The sequence below is a fragment of the Catharus ustulatus genome, chromosome Z (genome assembly GCF_009819885.2).
Source record: "Catharus ustulatus isolate bCatUst1 chromosome Z, bCatUst1.pri.v2, whole genome shotgun sequence".
In the NCBI taxonomy this organism is placed as follows: Eukaryota; Metazoa; Chordata; class Aves; order Passeriformes; family Turdidae; genus Catharus; species Catharus ustulatus.
This window is the reverse complement of record NC_046262.2, coordinates 8,866,622-8,885,831: the sequence shown is the minus strand read 5'-3', so window position 1 is coordinate 8,885,831 and position 19,210 is coordinate 8,866,622. Positions and strand designations below refer to the sequence as shown.

The window sequence follows — 19,210 nt, the reverse complement described above, 5'->3', positions numbered from 1 at the left end:
CAAAAATTCCCTAGAAATGAGGTCCAGACGAATACGTCTGCAGCCACAAACAGCTAAGTGTGAGAGGAGGGCAGGACTGAGCCAACATGTGAAATGTGACCTGGTGTCTCTGTGGCTGTGGAAAACCACACTGCACGGGAGGGATTTTTCCCTTTAAATGGCAGGAGGGAATTAGATTAAAACATGTTAAAAGGACGTCAGTGGTGGTGTTCTAAATCACCCTAAAATTTACCCAAAACACAGGGTCTGGAAGCACACCAGAGTTTGTTCCATGCTCAGAGAGGCACACATGAGCATGGGCACAGATGCACAGATGTAACCTCACCTGTGCCTGTACCTGCAGACTGCACTGTTTGCAGTTCCCTTCCAGATTTATTGCTGAATGCTGCTTTCCAGGAAAACAAGGTGGCAGGTTACTGGGAGGCTCTCGAGGCAGGTGTGAAACAGGTGGTCACAGTGTGAGATGGCACCAGGGAAACACCTGCAAGGAGATGCCCCGTGAGAAGTGATGAGCTGCGACCTGCAGCACTCAGCAGGTGCCAAAATTCCTTCTTCTCAAAGGAGCTGAATCCATGGACCCCACCTGGGACAAGAGATGTGAAGAAGAAGGTCTAAGGCAGTGCAGCAGTGAAGAAGCAGAAAGGAATTCACACAGCCGTACCCCTGGGCAGGGCAAACCTGATGCTCTGTGCTAAGACAAGGCAGTGTTGATGAAGTACGTGCTGGGGTAGGTGGGCAAGGGCTGTATAAAAGCCCACCTAGATATTGGAATCAGTCTGCAGGGAAGGAAGGAAAGCTGCAACAATGTCAAGCTGAGCAAAGGGTTAGGAAAGCTCAGCCACCCTGGAGCAAAAAGGCTTCAGCGACAGCAGAGAGCAGCCGGGCGAGACAAAAACTGAGTGTAGCCAAGAAAGCCTTGAGCCCAGGCCAAATGATTAGCTCAAGTCATTAGCTGCAGACGATGCTCCAGGCTGTGCCAGCAGCGGAGTGCTCTGGGCTGCGATGCTGGGTGGAGCTCCAGCAGAGCTCACCTGCACATAGGCACACCAGCTCTGTCTCTCCATCCAGCTCCTTGCCCAGCAGCAGCAGTGGGCTGTGCTGCACTCGTGGGGCCAAGGACTCCTTCTGGGGCTGCATGGATGTTAGAGGGGTTTTGGATTCCAGGCAAAGCTTCAAGGGGGTTTTTGGTGTTCTCTCCACCAGCACTGCACTCCTGAGGTCTGCTATGGTCTTGAGAGCAGCGAGAATGTGGGAACGTGGCTGGTGGTCAACAGGGGCTCTCACCCTTCCTGCTCCGAGGTATTTCCCAGTCCTGGGCATCCCCTGGCATTCATGCTGTCCCAGAGGGCACAGCCCAGACCTTTCCCTCAACCCTTTTGTTTCCTATGTGTAACTCCCAAGTGTCCTCCTGTGTTGGGGCCAATGTGAGCCCTGACCCAGAGCTGTAACAAACCAATAACTTCACAGACTCCCCTGCCCACTGCCAAAGATCCAACAGAGCAGTGAGAGCAGCCCCCCAAGGTTTTGTTCTGTCCCATGTGTTTGTAGGTTTGTCCACAGGTGAACTGAGCATTCAGCCTCACCAGGCATCCTTCTCTGCCAAGCCATGCAGTGCGTGTCAAGGAAATTGCTGATGGGCTGTTTTTTGTACAGGTCTTTGAGCTGTCCCCTGCCATCCCCTCTGCAATCCCTGGAGGGGATGCTCCCTTGCAGGGAGCATCTGGCTGGGAAACTGCAGCCCAAAGGTGATGCTGAGGGACACGCGTGTTGCAGGGATCCTGGGAGATGGTTGCTTGTCTAGGGGTGTAGAGCAAGACACAGCTGAAGATTTTTTTTGGATATGGTGCTCATCACACATGGTGACCTCAACATCAGCGACACTGAAGCCAGTGAGTATTAGAAACAGAACAGGAATTGGAACCTTTTAAATCCTTCTGAACCAGATCCCCAGGTTCATCTTTGCTACTTCTGGGCAAAGCTTGCTTTGACTTGCTGTTTTCCCACCCTTATCCCCATTAAAATCAGATTGACTCTGTTCACTCAGCTGGAGGAGATCCAGTGGGGCCCTGAGCCCCATAGGCTGCTGTGGCCTCAGTTCTTGCGCTACACCAGGACTGGAAATGTGATGACAGCTGTGTGAAGCTGCCACGAGCTGGGCATTGCAAGGGGAATTGAAGCAGTTGCAGTGCTTTCCCAGTATTTCCCAATGAAATGAATGCAGCCAGACCAGATCCCACCCCAGGGACTGGCTCTTGCTGGAATTTGCTGAAATTCCCCCTTTGCCCTTTCCAGTTCCATAGCTCAGAGGTGGAAGGCAGACCACCACCAGACAGCTTGGGGAGCAGCTGTCCTGGCAGCTCCTGTGGCTGTCAGGTCTCCAGGAAGGCAGCAGCATGGTCAGTGCTCCCTGAGCAGAGCCCAGGGGTGAAGGTGATACCCACATGGTCTGTTTACATTTCAATGGGTTGGATTTCCCACAGGCATCATTAGTCCCTTCTGATTTCCGCTTTAATTAACAACTGCATTATCGAGGCTTCTGCAGGAGTGAGTGCTCATGGATGCTTTATGCTGTATCCTGTGGTGTCCTCGGGGCTGGAACTCCAATGCTCCCTTAATTGCTCAGGAAGAGGCTTAAATGAGTCAGTGCTAACAATGCTCTTCCCTCATCCCCACCAAATTCCCTGTTTGTGCCTCTGGAGACTCTGGACCCTGAAGCATGCCTGTCTTTCCCATCGGCACCACCTCTCCTGGTCCCTGAGGCTCAGTCCTGTGAGGGGGATGGGTGAGCTTCCTGAATGCCACAGGGATGCACTGCAGAGATCATCACCCTTTTCTTAGAAATCTTGCTGACCCCAGTAGGGGGTGGAAACCCATCACATTCCCCTTTCACAATGCAAGTGGAAAGCCCCTTTCCTCACTCTGGTGTTCTTCCTGGGGAGCAGAGGCGTGAGAAGCTGCTGTTCTTTGACCCACTTGGCTCCCTGACAACTGTTGTGGGGATAGAACAATCTCCCTTTCCTGCCCATGTTGCTGGCAGGGGCTGTGGGCAACTTAAGGGATGGAGGTCCCCTGCAGCAAGAGATGGCTGAGAGGTTTAGTCCCGCATGGATATATTCCCAACTCAGCATGCTCCTCCTAGTGTGGAGCCAGTCGGGAGCCAGCAGCAGGCAGGAGAACCTTGTGCCAGGGAAATGGTGGCTGGGGACACCTCTGCTTGCCATGGGGTGCAGGACCCAGCTGTGCCTGTAGGGTAGTCCCACAGCAAGGAACTCCCAGCACCCCTTGTCAGCCTTGGTTGTGCTCCAAGATCTGTCAAACACACGGAACAAAGACGTGGGGGTTTGTTGCCACCCATGCCAGTGGGTCAGAGCTCTGCTCTTTGGATCCACTTTTTGCAGAGGGCTCCACGTTGTAGACAAACCCCAGTGAGGAGCTGGCTCTGGGTTAGGAGCAGTTCTGGCCACCAGCAACGAGGAGCTGTCATCCTCCCTGCTGTGACATCTCCTTGGCAGTGTCCTGAGGAGATTAAGTAAAGATGAGGTTGCAGAACCAGCCTACATCCCGAAACCTGCGGGAAGCCCGGGGCTGATGATGGATGCTAATCCTCCACCACCTAAACTTGCCTTCTGCTGGCCTGTGAGTGTCAGCAGGTGCTGACTGAAGTTAAGCTGGCACATCCTGTTTGTGTTACTCCTCCTGCCCACCAGCCCCTGCCCGATTCCTTCTCCACAGCACTGGCCTGCCAGGCACAGGAGTGGCCAGAGGCAATGCTTTCCTGATGGAGAAGATCACCTCACACAAGAGGCTGGTGGCAGTGCCAGTGCCAATGCCAATGCCAGTGCAGGGATACAGCACTATGTCTGGTGGCATGGCTAGAGTCTCCTCTTGGTTCTTACCATGGAGCAGGGAAGGGGCAGGGCCTCTCCTGCTGTTGAGAGGAGCAGAGGGACTCACTGAGGTCCCCGTGTCCCAGCTGTGTGCCTTGTCCCCTTATTTGTCCATATGGAAGGGGTCTGTACACGGCTCTCCACTGAGGTGCAAGGACCATCCAAAGCTTGAGCAAGAGAAAAACTGCAGGCTTTTAGAGACTTTTTTTAGAAACACTGCTCCAGGGTTTGTTCGCCCCTGTTGCAAAGCATTTTTCCTGTTTATTTCAATTCCCTAGTGGGAATTTATCTGGGTGCATCTGATGCCTTTACGTTTGTCCTGCCCCTGTGCCCCTCAAGGAAGACCCTGAGCCTGGCATCTCCAGCTCCCTGCAGGGCAGCTGCTGGCAGCAGTGAGCCTTCCATCGTTCTTTCCCTGGGCTGCACAACCCCAGTGCTCTCAGCTTCCCACAGGGGGCTGAAGCTGCCTCGTTCAAGGGACATCACTGCAGGTGGCACTGGCACTGGCATGGTGGTGAGTCACCATACCAACGAGGAACAGCCCCCATCCCTGTGCTCCTGTGAAGATTCAAAGCGGGAGTGCTGGTCCTCGCTCTCGGCAGTGCCCACGCAGCGGGTGAGCTGCTGGCACCCTGCGCTGTGCACACAGCCTCCGTGGGGGATTTCTGCTCTTGCAGGCAGAAAACCTGTTTACAGGAAGCTCTGAAGCTGCCTTTGGCCAAGAACCCATTTTCTGCGACACCTGGAAGTCAGGTTGGCTTTTGGGCTGTGAGATCTGGCCCTGGAGTGGAGTGTGCTGACTCTCTCTGCCAGATTCGGATGTGTCACCAGGCAGGCACTGGAGAAGGCAGGGAGAGAAAGCCAGGCTTCAGCAACAGCCAGGGAGACTCTGGGGTGGAGACAGACATCACCCCAGTACCAACATATACCCTAAAAATGGCGTTGAGACAAGTTCTAGCACTCACAGCATCAGAAGGTTAAGACTATGTGATATTTAATGTGAATGTCCTGGAGACGTCTCAGAGAAGAGACTGGGAAATGTGTGGGTAAGAGTCCCTCAGGTGCCATCCCAGGGCCTTGGGTTGCTTTCATAACATAAAGGGACCCTGGAGCCGCCTGGTCCTGACCAGCAACACCTATGGCCCGAGTGCTGGCCAGAAAGAGGGCAAGAGAGTGTTTGGCTATGGGACCAGAGAACATCTGGCTGCAGGGAAAACAGCTGTTGGGATATTCAGGAATTGCTCAAAGATTAAAATCCAGCCTGTTGTAAGACTCCCTCCAAAAGAAAGTGAAAGCCATGGGCTGGAAGGATATATAAGCAGTGGGGAGCAGCAGCAGCAGCAGGAGGGAACAGGGAAGCTGAGCAGAGCTCACCTCTCCTGCCTGGAGATCCATCGCCTTCAGCCCATCCTCTGCCAGACTCAGCAGCAAAATGCAGTGGCTGCATCTTCTCTGCCTCAGTCTCCTGCTGCTGGGACGTATCCTGGATGGTAAGAGAGTTGCCTTTCCTGCGGAAGTGAGAGGATTGAGTTTCTTCTCTCTTTTGCAGACTTTTAGAGGGACGTGTAGCTGCCGCTCCATCTCAGCCCTCCTGCATCCTCTTGTAACTTGTCCTGCAGGGACTTTGTCCTGCCCAAAGTCCAGAGAGGAGCCTTTAGGGCTCTGGGGATGGGAAGGCGTGTTTGGGAAAGGCCATGGAGCAATCCTGCCTCCCAGTGCCCTAGCCCAGCTTGCACACATTGGGCTGGGATTGTCTTGGTCCCATTTTCCCCAGGGCACTGCGGGATCATTCCTGTCACTCTGTGGTGGAGGGCAGCCTGGAGGCAAGTGACAGGGCTGATGTTTGAGGGGCTGTTGGACGTGGGGCTTGCACAGGTCACAGCTGTCTGGGTGGGTGACATCAGAACCTCTGTGGTGGGTTGCTGGGGGGGTCTAGACACCTTGTGGTGTTGCACCACACCTTGCTGCTGAGGGCACAGACGTCCGTGGGTGCAGCCAGCCTTGTCAGGCTTTAGCAGTGAATACAGCATTTGCTGGGAGGGTGACTCTGGATCTCCTTCCCTGCAGACAAGCACAGACAGCTATGTCCTTCAGCTGTCACAGGAATGATCTGTGTGGGGTGGGGTGGGCTGGTGGTGGGGTAGCTGCCAAACCTGTGATTGCTTCAGTGAATAAAGCTGAAGTCACCCCCAGCCCCTCGGAAATGTGTGTCTGTATTGCAGCACCCTGAAGAGGGGTAAACAAAGAGCCCCATGTCCCTACTGGGGTCCAGAAGGGACACAGTCATGCAGAAGGGTTGCCTTCTGCCTGTTTACTCTTCCTCATCTCCTTTGCTTTCCATCAGAAGGAGGCAAAAGGCTCCCAGCACTGCGGTGTGAGCGCAATAAAGCTGGTGCCTGTGTGCCCAGCCAGGGCAGTGTGTGACAGCATTCCTGCAGGCACCATCCTGCCACAGCCCCTTCACCCTCCGGGAAGCTGGGAGAGGTGCAGCTGGCCTCAGCCTGCATGGTGTGTTCTTCCTCCAGTGCACAGTGGGAACAACGTCCTCGATTGCTGCCTGCGGACAAGAGAGACGCCCATCCCGGCACGGATCGTGCGGGATTACTGGCTCCAGCTGGTGCAGGACGGTTGTGACATCTCTGCTGCCGTGTAAGTGGCCAGGGCGTGGTGGCTCAGGGCCAAGGCCTTGTGATGGCCAGGGATGGACCTCACACGGAGGCAGGGTTGAAGGCAGAGCGGGATGGCAGAGGGATGTTGACCTGGATTTGAGGGTGGAGGAATAGGGAGAGCTGCTGAAGAGATCCTGGAGATCCAGAGGCTCAGTGAGATGGGGAGCAGCTGAGAGGGGAGAGCATGGTTCAAAAGCCAGGGAACAAAGGCAGAGATGCGTAGGAAGCAGGTGAGATCTTGAGCTGTTCTTGAGCATCCATGGGGTGTCTGCTCACTACTTGTTTTTCTTTTCCCTCATGGGCCTGACAGATTTATCACCACAAAGGGCAAGCGCCTCTGTGCACCCCTCCATTCCCCATGGGTGATTCGTCTCCAAGAGAGGCTGGATGCCAGGAGGGTAAGAACCACCCCTGTTCTCAGCCAGACATGAGATCAGCCCAGGGGGTGGGTTTATCCACTGCCAGACAGGCTTTTCCCATTATGACTGGGATGTTGGGAAGAGCAGGGGCATGCTCCACCAAGCCTCCAGCTGGGACTTCCTCCGTAATCCTTGTTCCACCCCAATTAAATGCAGCCCTGGGACTTTTGTCTGCCCAATGTCACTCTCGTCTGAGCTTTGTGTGTGCCATGGCAAATGGCACTGGAACAAAATCCCTCCCCACTTCTGCCCTGCAAACCTTGATACTGCTGCTTGTGCATCTCCATGGAGAGGGCTTGTGATGAGTTTGGTGGGTGCTTTACAAACCCTGACAGTCCATCACTACCACAGCTTGTCTAGCAGAGGAAGGGACCCTGGGGAACCTCATACCCCAAGGAGCACACTAATACCAGTTGGGTTTTCCACCTTCACAGGGAAAACCCCAGGGCAAGTAGGCCTGAGGAAGCCATGGCTGGTCCCAACAGGACCAAGAGGGGATCACTTTCCAGCTGTGAATCTGATGCTAATGGTGCCAACCTGCTTCCACCTCCAGCCTCAGGACTGACCCTCCTTGAGACTCATGCCAGTGTGTGGGGCTGGGCAGAGCCCTGTCTGCTCTGTGTTTTTCCCTCTGCGTCCAATGTCACCCAGCAGCCTGTGTCAGGCTGAGCTGGAGGATGCTGGATTGCATCACCTTTGCAGCCTGGAAGCTGTTTGATAGACTGATCTGCGAGGTGAGCCGGGGAGTCTCAGACTTCCCATCAGCACAGCAGCTGCAACCTCCAGCTATAGCCTGATCCTTTTGGTTTCCTTGTCAGTCCCAAGCTAGAGTTTGTCTGAATTCCTGGGAAGAGCTGTCAGCACAGAACAGTGTGGGGATGGAGGGGAGTGGTGGAGATGTTCCACAAGGGCCAAACGTTGTGCTGATCCTCGCAAAGCACCACCCAGCTGCCCTCAGAAAATGTGGGGCTGATGTGGTTCCTCTCTCACTCCTGAATTCTCTGCACTGTTTCCCTCCTGCCCTTTCTTGCAAGCATAGAAATAGAGCCACTAACGTGGAGCAGGCAGAGATGTGGCTCTTAGTCCCTGCTCTCCTCTGGGACATTGCATGATTTATCAGTCCCCCAGCCTGACACCACTGTCCAGCCCTGCCCCACACCCATGCCTGGAGGTCATGCCACTCTCAGGTTATTTGCTGCTAGATCTGTTCATTGCAACAATACCATGTGTATGCCTCTTCTTTACTCTCTTTTTTTATGTTTTAAAAAATTGTACTGTGATTTTGCTAAATAAAAAGAAAAGCCAGAAGTTAGTAGTCATGCCTCATGTTTGAGCCTGAAAGCCAGCGTGGAGTGAGGTGAACAAACAGCACTGCCTACTGTGCTGCAGTGGCAAGGGGGCTGTGCTGGGCTGTGGGGAGAAGGAAGGAGGGTTCATAGGGATGAAAGAACAGCATCTGGGCTGCAGGTCTCTCCTGGGTGTGCTGTGGCAAAACGTGAGCCCTGCTCTGCACTGCTGAGCCAGGCTACAGGAGCAGATCTCCCTGGGAAGGTATGAAAGGACGGGGTAGGAGGGAGCATGCCAGTATTGCACCATCCAGCCCAAATGCTTCAGTCCTGCTGATGCTTCCACAGGAGCAGGGGACATGGAGGAAGTGCTGCAGGAATGGGAGGTTTGTCCTTGCAGTGGAGGGAAACTGAGGCACAATGTGGTTGATTACTCTGGCAGGTCAGTACTAACTGGCAGCTGGGGTGCAGGTGAGTAGAAAGATAAGCTTTTGGGGTAATGGAGGCTGCTGAAGACACCCACTCCTGGGCACATCCATGGATAAGGCACAGAGACGGCAGCGCCCCAGCTCCTGCCACTCATCAACAGTAACCTGAAAGTCTGTGGACATTTTCCTCCTGAGCCTCAGGTCTTCTATGCACTCTGAGTAAAGTCTTGGTGTCTCAAAGTGTCCTTTAGTCCCCTTTTGTCCAGGCCATGTGAGGTTTGAATAAAGCTGCTCTGTCCAGCTGAAGCCTTTGTGTGCGTCCAACAGAAAGACGCCATCCTTTCCTCCCAAGCACTACTGTGTGACTGTCCACATCATTAAATTAGTCAGGTTTGGTGCTGGTCAACATGCCTGGGCACAGGCTGAGAGTGAAATGGCCCAGGACTATTCCTGAAGGCAAGGGGAGCATGGCAACCGGCCCTCAGGGGATGGCATCCACGGTGGTGCAGCGGCTGAGCTGTTCAAGCCAGGGAGTGCCCAGGTAGCTGATGGCTTTTTGCTGACACTTCTTGAGTGCAAACTTAATCCTGTCCCTTCTTCTCCCCTGGTCGCCTGGCTCACTTAGCTGGCGGCTTGTTTCTCTTTCAGGTGCTCTCCCCTCTGGGATCCTCCTCCCTGGCATCTGCACATGCAATGCCTTGGGCTTGGATGTCTCTGAGCATGACTCTCACAGAGCACCAGCTCTGTCCCAGATCATTAACTATAGTGACAGCCCCAGCAATTCAGTCCTGGGCAGAAGGAAGAGAAGGAAGGCTGGTATGGGAAGAGGGGCCAAGACAAACAGTGTGAGTGGGAAATGAGGATAACTGGTGCTGGCTTGGACAGAAGCCATCCCGCTGCTCGCTCAGTGACCTGTGAGGGGGCCGTGGCTGGGGAGGATGCTTGGCATGGATCTGCTCTGAGACTGAGCTGCTGCAGCTGGAGCAGGTCCCTGTGAAGGGCAGGGGCTTAGCCTGGGGTGGATCAGCTTCATCCTTGGCTGCAGGCTACCATGACAAGGAGAACAGTGTCCTGGATCAGAGAAAATGAGGGAGAAAGGGCTTGCACTGATCTCTTCGATGTTGGAAGCAGGTTAATCCATTTCCGTAAGTTCCAGGGATGTCTTAGTCCAGGGCTCCCATCTCTCCTGGGAGCAGTAAATGTGTGCTCCTCAAAGCAATGCAGCTGCACACCACAGATCCCTGCTAGGTCCTTGCCTGCCGTGCTTCTCAAGTGGATGGTGATCCAGACCCCAGCTCTGGCAGCAGGCTGCTCTCAGACCCCAGGGGAGGACAAGAAGAGATACTATTCTGGACCAGGTACGTGGTCCTGGCTCCTGTCCCTCCTCTGGCCATGCAACAACCTCTCCTCCCACTCCAGAGCCCAACTCTTCTTGGAAATCTGTCAAAAACCAGACTTGTTCAGTACTTAGTAAAGTAGGGAGTGAGTATCTCTGAGTCAAAATGTCAATGATCTCTATAAGGAAGCAGCCACTTTCCTTAGGGAAAGCAGTTAGTCACTGCCGTGTCAAAAACCTCGATTCCCAGTCCAAAGCTAGTTTCAATAAAAAATTCCTCCTGCTTTTGTCTCCCCAGACATGCTTTTCTTGCTCTTTTTCAATCCTCACTGCATCTTCGAGGGTGGGTGGTGCAGGATCAGAATCCATTGCAGTACGACACAGACATACCCTCAGTGGCTCAGGAGTTACATGCAGGAATCACTTTGGCTCTGGAGCATTGGTTGAATCACCTGTAGCTCTTTATTCAAACCTGGGGACCTGTATTTCACATGTTGTGGTGCAACAAGATAACTGCAAAGCTTTTCACAAGGAGCAGATAAAACAGCCACTCTCTTGATGACTGTGCATCAGGCAGGAGAGAGAGCACAAGGCTGCGTCTATGCAAGCAAACTGAGCAGGCATCAGGTCACTCCCTGGCTGCCAGCACTCACAGCTGGGATCATGAGAGCACTCGTGTGTCTGCCTGGCGTGGTGAAAGCAGTCTTGGATGCTGCCCAGGCTGAGTTCAAGGGGCACCAGACACAGCAGGCACAATCTGCTGCAGTCTCAAGGTCTGACCCGGCACAGACATACCCAGCTGGGAGGCAGGATTGAAGGTTCCATGGCAAAAACACTCATCTGTTTCTCTGCAAGCAAGGGCACCAAGGGAAATGCCATGTTGGTCTCCCTTTGTGCCATAACACCCTTTCCAGGAAGGGTACTTACTGGAACTGGTTTTGTCCCTTGCCTCCAAAGAGACGGTATACAGGGGCTTTTTCTGCCACCAGCATCCCCCATGTGTTGCACATGCTGCTCCTGGAGTGACTGGGGAGGAACCAGCTGCATCCCCCCAACACAGACCTGCAGGCAAGGTGAGCAGCACCACAGGGGCTAAAAGCTGTTCCCCCTCTCACAACCTTCACACAGCTTCTTCACCTGACTCCCCGGTGCACAAGAGCCTGCAGGAGTTTTGGACATGCCCTGGGCACATTTGCTAGTGCAGGGGCCAGTTGTTCTGCATTCTGGTGGTCTCCCCATGGTGCCAAGGCAAGGGGCTGCTCTTCCTTGGCACAAGTGCCAGATCCAGCGGGCAGGATGCCTGTCTGGGGTTATGTGAGTAGATGGAACATGTGGATGGTTGGGAAGGGTGGGAAGCCAGGTGAGGAAAAGCCCCTTTAGTCTTGTTCCATTGTACATTGGCTCTCGCCTAAACAACATGTGTGGATGATGGAGATGATCCAGACCTGGCATCTTTCATCCTGAGGCCCCCGCTTGCTCCCCCCTCACTTCCAGCATATCATCACCACTGCTGCTTGTCTGGACACTTTCTGCTGAGATTTGTCCTGTGGGATGATGCCAGCACTCTTAGCCAGGCTGTGTGGTTCCAAGAAGGAGCTGGTGCCACTCCAGCCACCCTCCTCCTGCTGCTGAACTCCCCCCAGCCTGCACCTCCATGGTTTGATGTCCAGGCCTGGAGCATGGGACCAGGGTGTTTCTCCTGTCCTGAACTCCTAGAGTCAAACTGAGCCCAGAAGCTGTCTTACAGGGAGACCCTTGTGTCTAGACAGGACTTGACTCAGCTTTGTCTTTCTAGAAGTATCAGGAATTTCAGCTCATTGCAGTGGGGGCTGAGCCACGAGCCAGGCACAGCTCTGCCCAGGTCCCAGGGCTCCCTTTGGAAAGGGAAAGGGGACCCGTTCCTCTCTGCCCTCAGATACACCCATCTTCCCTCTATGACAGGAGCACTCAAAACTGGAGATAAAGACAAAACCAGGAGGGCAAGTGAAGAGAAGACTTTAACCTGCTGAGAGAACATTCTGGAAAGTATCTGTTAACCACCCCCCTGAACAAGTGGTAGGCAGTGACAAGAGGCTTAGTGCCATTGCTGTGGCTCTCCCCACCTCTCCCTCCTATTTTCCTGCTTAGCTGTGCCTCCAGGCAAGGCTTTGTTCCGCTCTCCACACTGTGTGCCCTGCCACAGAAAGCTGGGGGAAACCTGTCCTCCCTTCTATTCTCAATTGCTCTGCAACCACAGCAAAATGGGCTGGATAGGGGCAAAACAGAACTGCTTCTGTCAGAGTCTGAGGGGAGAGGTCACCACCAGCTCAGACTGCAGGGATGGGGTTTGGAGGGGGCTAGCAAAGGTTAGCTCTGCCAGGGGGCAGCCATGGGGCGAGCAAAGACGAGATTTCTGTCATTCTCTAGGGTTAGTGAAATTGATGTGCAACCTGAGGGGCTGTTATACCTCTAAGCATGAGAAATATTTCCTTGTCCATGGTGAAAAGGGAAAGCCAGAAGATTGCTGATAGTAAGGAAGACCCAGGGGCTCTTCCTGAAATCCTTCTTTAGACATAACAATCACAAACCTCCAATCCAGGTGTCTCACTCTGTCTGCTTGGCCCCATGCTGCCCAGTTTCTGCCAGTTTCCTGGGATCCTTCTGCCCTAGATATATTTTACTGGCATGGTGACTGTTCTCTGCGTGTCCAAAGGATTTGGAAGCTGTGCCAATGCAGATTTGCAAGGAAACTTCACCTGCTGCAGCCTTTAGTTGTTCTTTGCTCCAAACAAAGCTTTCTTCCCCACTTTCCCACAGAAAGCAGCATTTCTTTCTTGCAGATGTCATGGATGGGAAAGCCCCTCCTCTGCTAAGATGTGCACAGACTGTCCTCACACTGCAAGCCCACAACTCTGTTTACATGGACACTCCTTAATCCTGTTTAAATTATCAAGCTGTAACATTCTGCTCTCTGTGGGAGGGACGATACTCTAGAAATGTGAGCTGCTGAGGTGGTCTTTGGTGAACAAATCAAGTGTTTTCCTTGAAAGTACCTGCAATGTATAGTTTCCCACCTTTTTATTTAGCTGACACAGCTTTTGGAAAGGCACCAGTGAGCATTTATAGTGATGGATGACAGCCACTGTACTGCGAAGAACAAAAGCAGAAGTGTCCCGGATATGCTACAGCTACAGATTCAGCCTCTTCTCACAGTGCTTGGTTTCATTTCCCAGCCACTGCATTGTCCTCTGACCCTGACAAGGACAGCTACCCCAGGGAATTCCCAGTGTCAGAGCAGGGCTGCGGGTTTCACTGCTTGCCTGGGGTGAAAGCAGGGCTGATATCTGCTGTGTGGAGCCCAGCTGTTTCTGAGGGCTGTGTCTGCACTGTGCAATGGCTCTTTGCTGAGCCTGTGGGATTCAGCTGGCTTCAGGAGGGCAGCAGGTCCTGGAGATGCTGTCACTCATCTCAGCGCTTCTCACTTTGGGAAGGCAGGCTCTGTCCTGTTTGCACTGCTTTGCCCCCCATCCCAGTACCGACACTTGGAGCAGCACATACTTTGCAGCTTGACAGAGGATGGTAGGAGGGATGCTCTCTTTACCTTGATCTGGCTTCCAGCTAAACTGCTCACTAGCCCTGGTGCCAGCAAATCCAACACAGGTGGTTTGTTGCAGAAAATAGCATCTCCTGGCATGCTTGTGTGCTGTAGAGCTGGTGTTTAAAACTGAGTTACTGCAGACCGAAGCAAAAAAATCACCACAAAGAGCCATTTGTGAGTCAGCCTCACACCAAGAGGTGCTCAGTTCTCCAGCCCAGCTTGGCAGCTGGTGCAGTGCTAATAGGAGAAGTGGGGGTTGTGTTGGGATGAGGAAAAAGGGGTACATGTCCTGCAGTTTGCTGTCACTGCATCCAGGCATTGTCCCCTTCCCTTTCAGCAGGGGTGGCTGCTTGATTTATTTCTGAGATTTCTTTAGTGAGGATTTTGGACGTCACTCATGAGAGGTCCTGTAGTGCATGAATTATAAAAATCAGTCTTGCTGGAGAGGTGGTCCCAGATGGGACAGTTGGACTCTAGAAAGACGTGCACCCACTTGGGACGGTAGTTGAGAACAGTGGTGAGTTCGATCAGAGGTGTGAATGATGTGGCCTTAAACAACAGGCCAAAGGATCTTGATTCAATCTTGCTTCCAGGAATGGATGAAATGGTCTCCAAGTGCACCAAGGGATATAGTGAAAAGAAAGTGAAAAGAAGCACTGAGTTTAATTCTGATTAGTCAAGAAACCACAGGGGTCAGACTTTGGGGGAAATTTCATTTAGCAGGAAGACAGAGATTAAGAAATACTCCAGGTCCATTGCTGGAAACTTTTACAGTGAGACCAGAGCTTGTCAGAAAGCTGGAAGTAGTGCTGCCTCTGGCTCAGCAGAGGATGGGTAAGATGACCCTTGGCAGTCCACCCTAATCCTTTCCCCCCCTGTTATACTGTCCTACCAGGTTCCTAGTGGGTGAGGTGGGCTTTCTCTGCCTTATGCATACTTCTGAGGGCTACATGAATTCCTTCACTTCCCATGATCTTGGGAATCTCTCTAAAAGGTGGAGAAGGGAGGATGGGGTTATGTTCTGAAGCCCTCATTTGCTTGTTGGGTGCTTGGTGTGAGGCTGCCTGGGGTCACAAGAAACCCTTGTTCCTGGATGCAAATCCAGGATCCAACCCAGTGCCCAAGTGATGAAGGTGCCTTGGGAACATGGGGAGAGCTTGCCACACCAGACTGAAAGAAACAGATCTTGTGTTTTTTCCATTAGAAGTACCTTTGAAGTGGAGCAGGCTGTGTGGTGCTAATAGCCGAGTGTGAACCATCAGCAGTGAAAACCAGCAGCCTTGTTGTCACCATCTGGGCCACATGCTAGGGTGCTCCTGATGAGGGCCTTGGCAGGCTTGGCTCTGTTTCACCAGCATAATTTGAGTTTAGGCTTGAGGAAAAAAGGAAAGCAACCCAAAGAGATAACAGAAAAGAGCTCTTCAGGGCGAACGTGAAGCCAAGGAGTTTAGCATCAAACGCCTTTTGAAAGCAGCTGTGCAGCCTTGCTCAGGGATAAATAAAGGCTGGTTTGAAGCTGGAGAGCTAGCTGGCAGAACATACTGTTCCATCTTGCCAAACACTTCCCAGACCACCTGTCCTCTCAGGGCTGGGCTCCCCGCAGAGCTCTCATGCTGCTGCACGTTCTGGTGGAGTGGATGGGTGCATCGCCAGCATCCTGATGCTCAGACCAGGCTTGGAGCGAGGGCACGGCTCAGGCTCATCTTGAGGGCCCTTTGTCTCTCTGGAGAGCATAGAGAGATGGAGACCATGCCACTTCATGGTATCCTCATCCTTGTGATGTTTCCAGGATTTGGAGTGGGAGGCAGCTGTGAGTTTGGCTGGCAGGAGATGTGCAGTGCCTGGCCCCAGGGCAGTGCCAAGCAGAGGCCACGGTTTTGGGTTGGTGCAAGGTCTGAAGCACTGGAGTCAAGGGAGTTCTAGTCAAAGCAGGCCCTCAAGTGTCTATGCTCAGTGCTCTAGCAGAATAAGGAAGGACTCAAGCAAAAAAAACATCTGGAACAAGATCAGAAGCCAGACACTCTCCTAAACAAAGGAGATGCATGGCCTTGGAGGAGAAAATAGACATGTAAATAGAGACGGAGGGGGCCAGCAGAGGGTTGGGTTTCTCTGGATCTCATTTGTCTTCCTTGTGCTGCAGCTGTCTAAAGTAAGTGCTGGGGGGCTGTGGTGTGCTGGAACATGCTGGGGCCATTCATCATGGGCTGTGCTGGCAGCTGGGACAAGTCCATGATGAGCAGAACCTTCCAGCTTTCCAGAGGGCTCTGCCTCACTTGCACCACTAGTTTTGAGGCTGCAGCCTTTCTTGTGCTGCATGCAGGCAAAGGTAGGGAGAGAACAATTTCTTTCAACAGGCCATTCGCCCCTGTGAATGTGACCCTGAGGTGCTTTTTCACAAGGACTCTGGCTGGTCCTCAGGAGGGTCGTTGCCCTCTATTTTTCCAGAATCCTTTCAGTGTACTCTGGTCCAGATCTTGCCCCTCATTGACTGTGTCTGGTTGTACTTACACAAAAGCCTTCTGGGTCAGTACTTTCCAGTCTGAGCAGCCTCAATCTGCTCAGCATTTCTCCTCCTCTTTCTGCTCTCCTGTTGTGGACATTGTGTGTGAACATGGAGGGCAAGTATTTCTGCAGGGGTTTGATACAGAGCTGCTATAATGGGCTTTCTTTGACAGCCAGAAGACTGAGTCTTGGCACAGCTCTGTTGGGAAGAGAGTCTGCAGCTCCATGCTATGCTTGCATGGGCCATCAGGGACAGCACAGGCAAAGAGCCGAACACCAAAATTCCAAAGTGAGACATTTTATCAGCTGCTTGCAAAGGGAGCTGGAGAAGACCACAGTGGCTGGGAATTTGAGGGCTTCCCTGTGGAGCAAAGCGGCTGTACTGCTCCAGAACAGCATCATACTTCCCAGTTTTCCTGTGGGATACCCCAGTGCAAGGATTTCCAGGCAGAGGTTTAACAGGAACAGGAAAAAGCCATCAAAGACAGTCAAGTAAAGTCTTCTGGGACAGAACTGCCGAGTGTGCACAGGGGAAGCTAGGAAAGTGTCTGAAGCATGTAAGATGTACTAGGCTGGTATTCCTAAAGGGACACGGCAGCAAGGAATGGGAAGTCCCTGGCTGGCTCTTCTGTGCCTGATAAGGCAGACTGGCTCCATGCCCTGCTGAGGAAGGTCTTGCTTGTACATCCTTTCTTACTGGAAACAGAGGGGAGAGTCATCAAGATAACAGTCAGAAGGATGGGAAAAGAAAATGTGTCCAACTCCAAGCACAGCCATTGTGTTAGCTAGACTCCTAAACTGTTAGAAAGGAGCTATCAGAAACTGGGCAGCATTGAAAGCTACTGAACCCCTGAGCTCCTTTCACTTCTCATAAAGCCACCCCTCCAGCATTAGAAGTGCACTGATCCCCTGGAATCCTTAAAGGCCTTTTAAAGCCTCCTTCTTCTTCAGGGATGCTGACCCAGGACCCCCAGTCAAATTTGGTTAGAAAAGTCCTCCACACAGCCCACTGCAGCATTACCAGGATCAACCCATGGCAATGCTCATGTCAGGAGCAAAAGCTCCTGTTCCATCTGCTTCCCTGAAATGCTCAGGTAAAGTCTAAAAACAACAGCAGTGCTCTTTTCACGCTCTCTGTTGATAATCCACTGAACTCTCAGCACAGGGTGCTAGTCAGGCACAGCCAGGGGCTGGACAAACCCACCACAGGTAGGTGCATGTGGTTCCCACACAAGCTCCAGCTGGGGAAGCTCCTGCACTGGTGACTCCTGGGTGCTGGCAGGCAAGGATGACTCTGGATTCCTCTCCAGTGGATTTCTCTAATGTACCCAGTAAGGGTCTCAGCTGAAGAGACAGACTGAGTGAGAGAGCCTCTGTCCTGACCCAGCACTGCTGCTCTTGGGCTGTTTCCTTCACCCTTTGCACTGTGAACTTTCACCTGATGCCTTTCACATCCTTTTGTTCTTATAAGAGGTATATACTGCCACTCTTCTGAATCATAAAGAGGCTCATTAACCTGTGCTCACCTTGCTTGTTGCTGTCCTCTGACAAGCCCCACAGGGTACTGGGACAGCTGCTCTTTGCAAGCATCCTGCCTGCTGAGGCACCCCTCACCCTAGAGGGGGCTGGGATGGGGGGTACCAGCAGAGGTTCTTCTCTGTCTTTCATTTCCAAGATGAAACCAGCATTCCTCACATCCTGAGGAAGCGGCTGCAGACAGAGGAGCTGTGAGCGCTGTCCGGGATGGAGCGTGCTGGTCCTTTGACCTCCTGTGCTACGGGAACAAGAGCTCTCCTGGCTCTCTGCCCTGCTCTAGCAATGCTTAACCCAATGTCCCTGACTCCCTGAAAAATCCCGGACAGCAGAAAAAGGCAGCCACCCGCTGGGAAGAAGGAAGGCACCAGCGGGTCTCTTCTTGTCTTTGTTCAGGCAGGCAAAGTCCAAGGCTAGCTGTCACACGGAGCCATTCCAGGCTGTGGGTGTGTGGCATCACATCCTGGAGACCCACAGAAACTGGCAGCAGAGATAAAAAAGCTGGAGAGAACTTTGCCTGAGGACATCCAGGGGTGGTGCAGGGCTGAGGACATGATGCACGAGGTTGGGCTGGTTTTATGTGAACTCACAAATGGCACTGATGGGTACTTCCAGTTCCTTGCAGTAGAGAAACAGCACACTGGACCACATCTGTGCTGACTTTGACTGAAAAATGCTGATCAGTCAGCATTTGTGTCACTCCAACACATTTCAAGTATCTTGTGGCTTGATCTCTCTTTGTGGTTTTCATTTTGTTGGTTGGTTGGTTGGTTGGTTTCTTTAATTTAAAAAGAGAGGGATTTCTGCGGATGGGGTGCTTGGGGTGAACATGACATGACTCAGAGATAGGCACAAAGCAAGAGGCTGCTCTGACACATGCCTACCCTTACTTTATATTTCTTGCAGCTGCTGGTGCTGCATCCCAAACATCATTTCTGAAAGGACAAGAGTATTTGTGGTCATGCTGTGGGAAGATGCTCCTTGTCACCACTATGCCCCAAGGTGGAGGAGCAGTCCCAGCAGAAGAGATTGCTCCCTGCCTATGTCAGAGAGCTTATCAGACAGATAAGCTGCAGCTCTGAGCTCAGGGGCACCTGGCATATGGTAGAATGACACTGCTGAGCTCTGCTCCACAGTGACAATAGGCTCGTCCTTTAACTGTAGCCCTGCCACGGTCTCTGTGTGTCACTCACTGTCCTCCTCCTTCCCTGTACAGGAGTGTAGGTGTGTACAGGAGTGGCAGATAACTCTTCCATTCATTGTATGCCTGGTCTGTTTAGATCAGACTGTGGGGGCTTTAGGGTCTAGTGCAGGTCTGAGTCTCTGGACAGCATCTGCAAGAGTTACAGCTCCTTGACAGAGACACACATGGTGGCACATCCTGCACTTGAGTGCTGATGCTCCCTTTGGTGTGCAGGAACTGAAGCCACAGTGTGGAGAGCTGGCATGGGCCATGAGAAATGCTTCAGCATTCTCTTTACCTCCCTACTGTCCTAACACAATAGGAAAACACTGTTACAATCCTCTGGGCCAGAGGAGCCCTGCTTTGGTCATGTAACACTTGTCTTTGCTG

At 52.7% G+C, this 19,210-nt stretch overlaps 1 protein-coding gene across 1 annotated transcript in view; it reads left to right on the top strand.

Annotated features, from left to right (window-relative positions):
* LOC117010897 (C-C motif chemokine 21-like) overlaps window positions 1-6,494 on the top strand; it is a 37,690-nt gene extending 31,196 nt beyond the window's left edge. Inside the window, exon 4 of the mRNA XM_033085969.1 lies at window positions 6,413-6,494. The gene's annotated coding sequence lies outside the window, so the exon portion shown is untranslated. The remainder of the gene's footprint in view (window positions 1-6,412) is intronic.
* The last annotated feature ends 12,716 nt before the right edge of the window (window positions 6,495-19,210 follow it).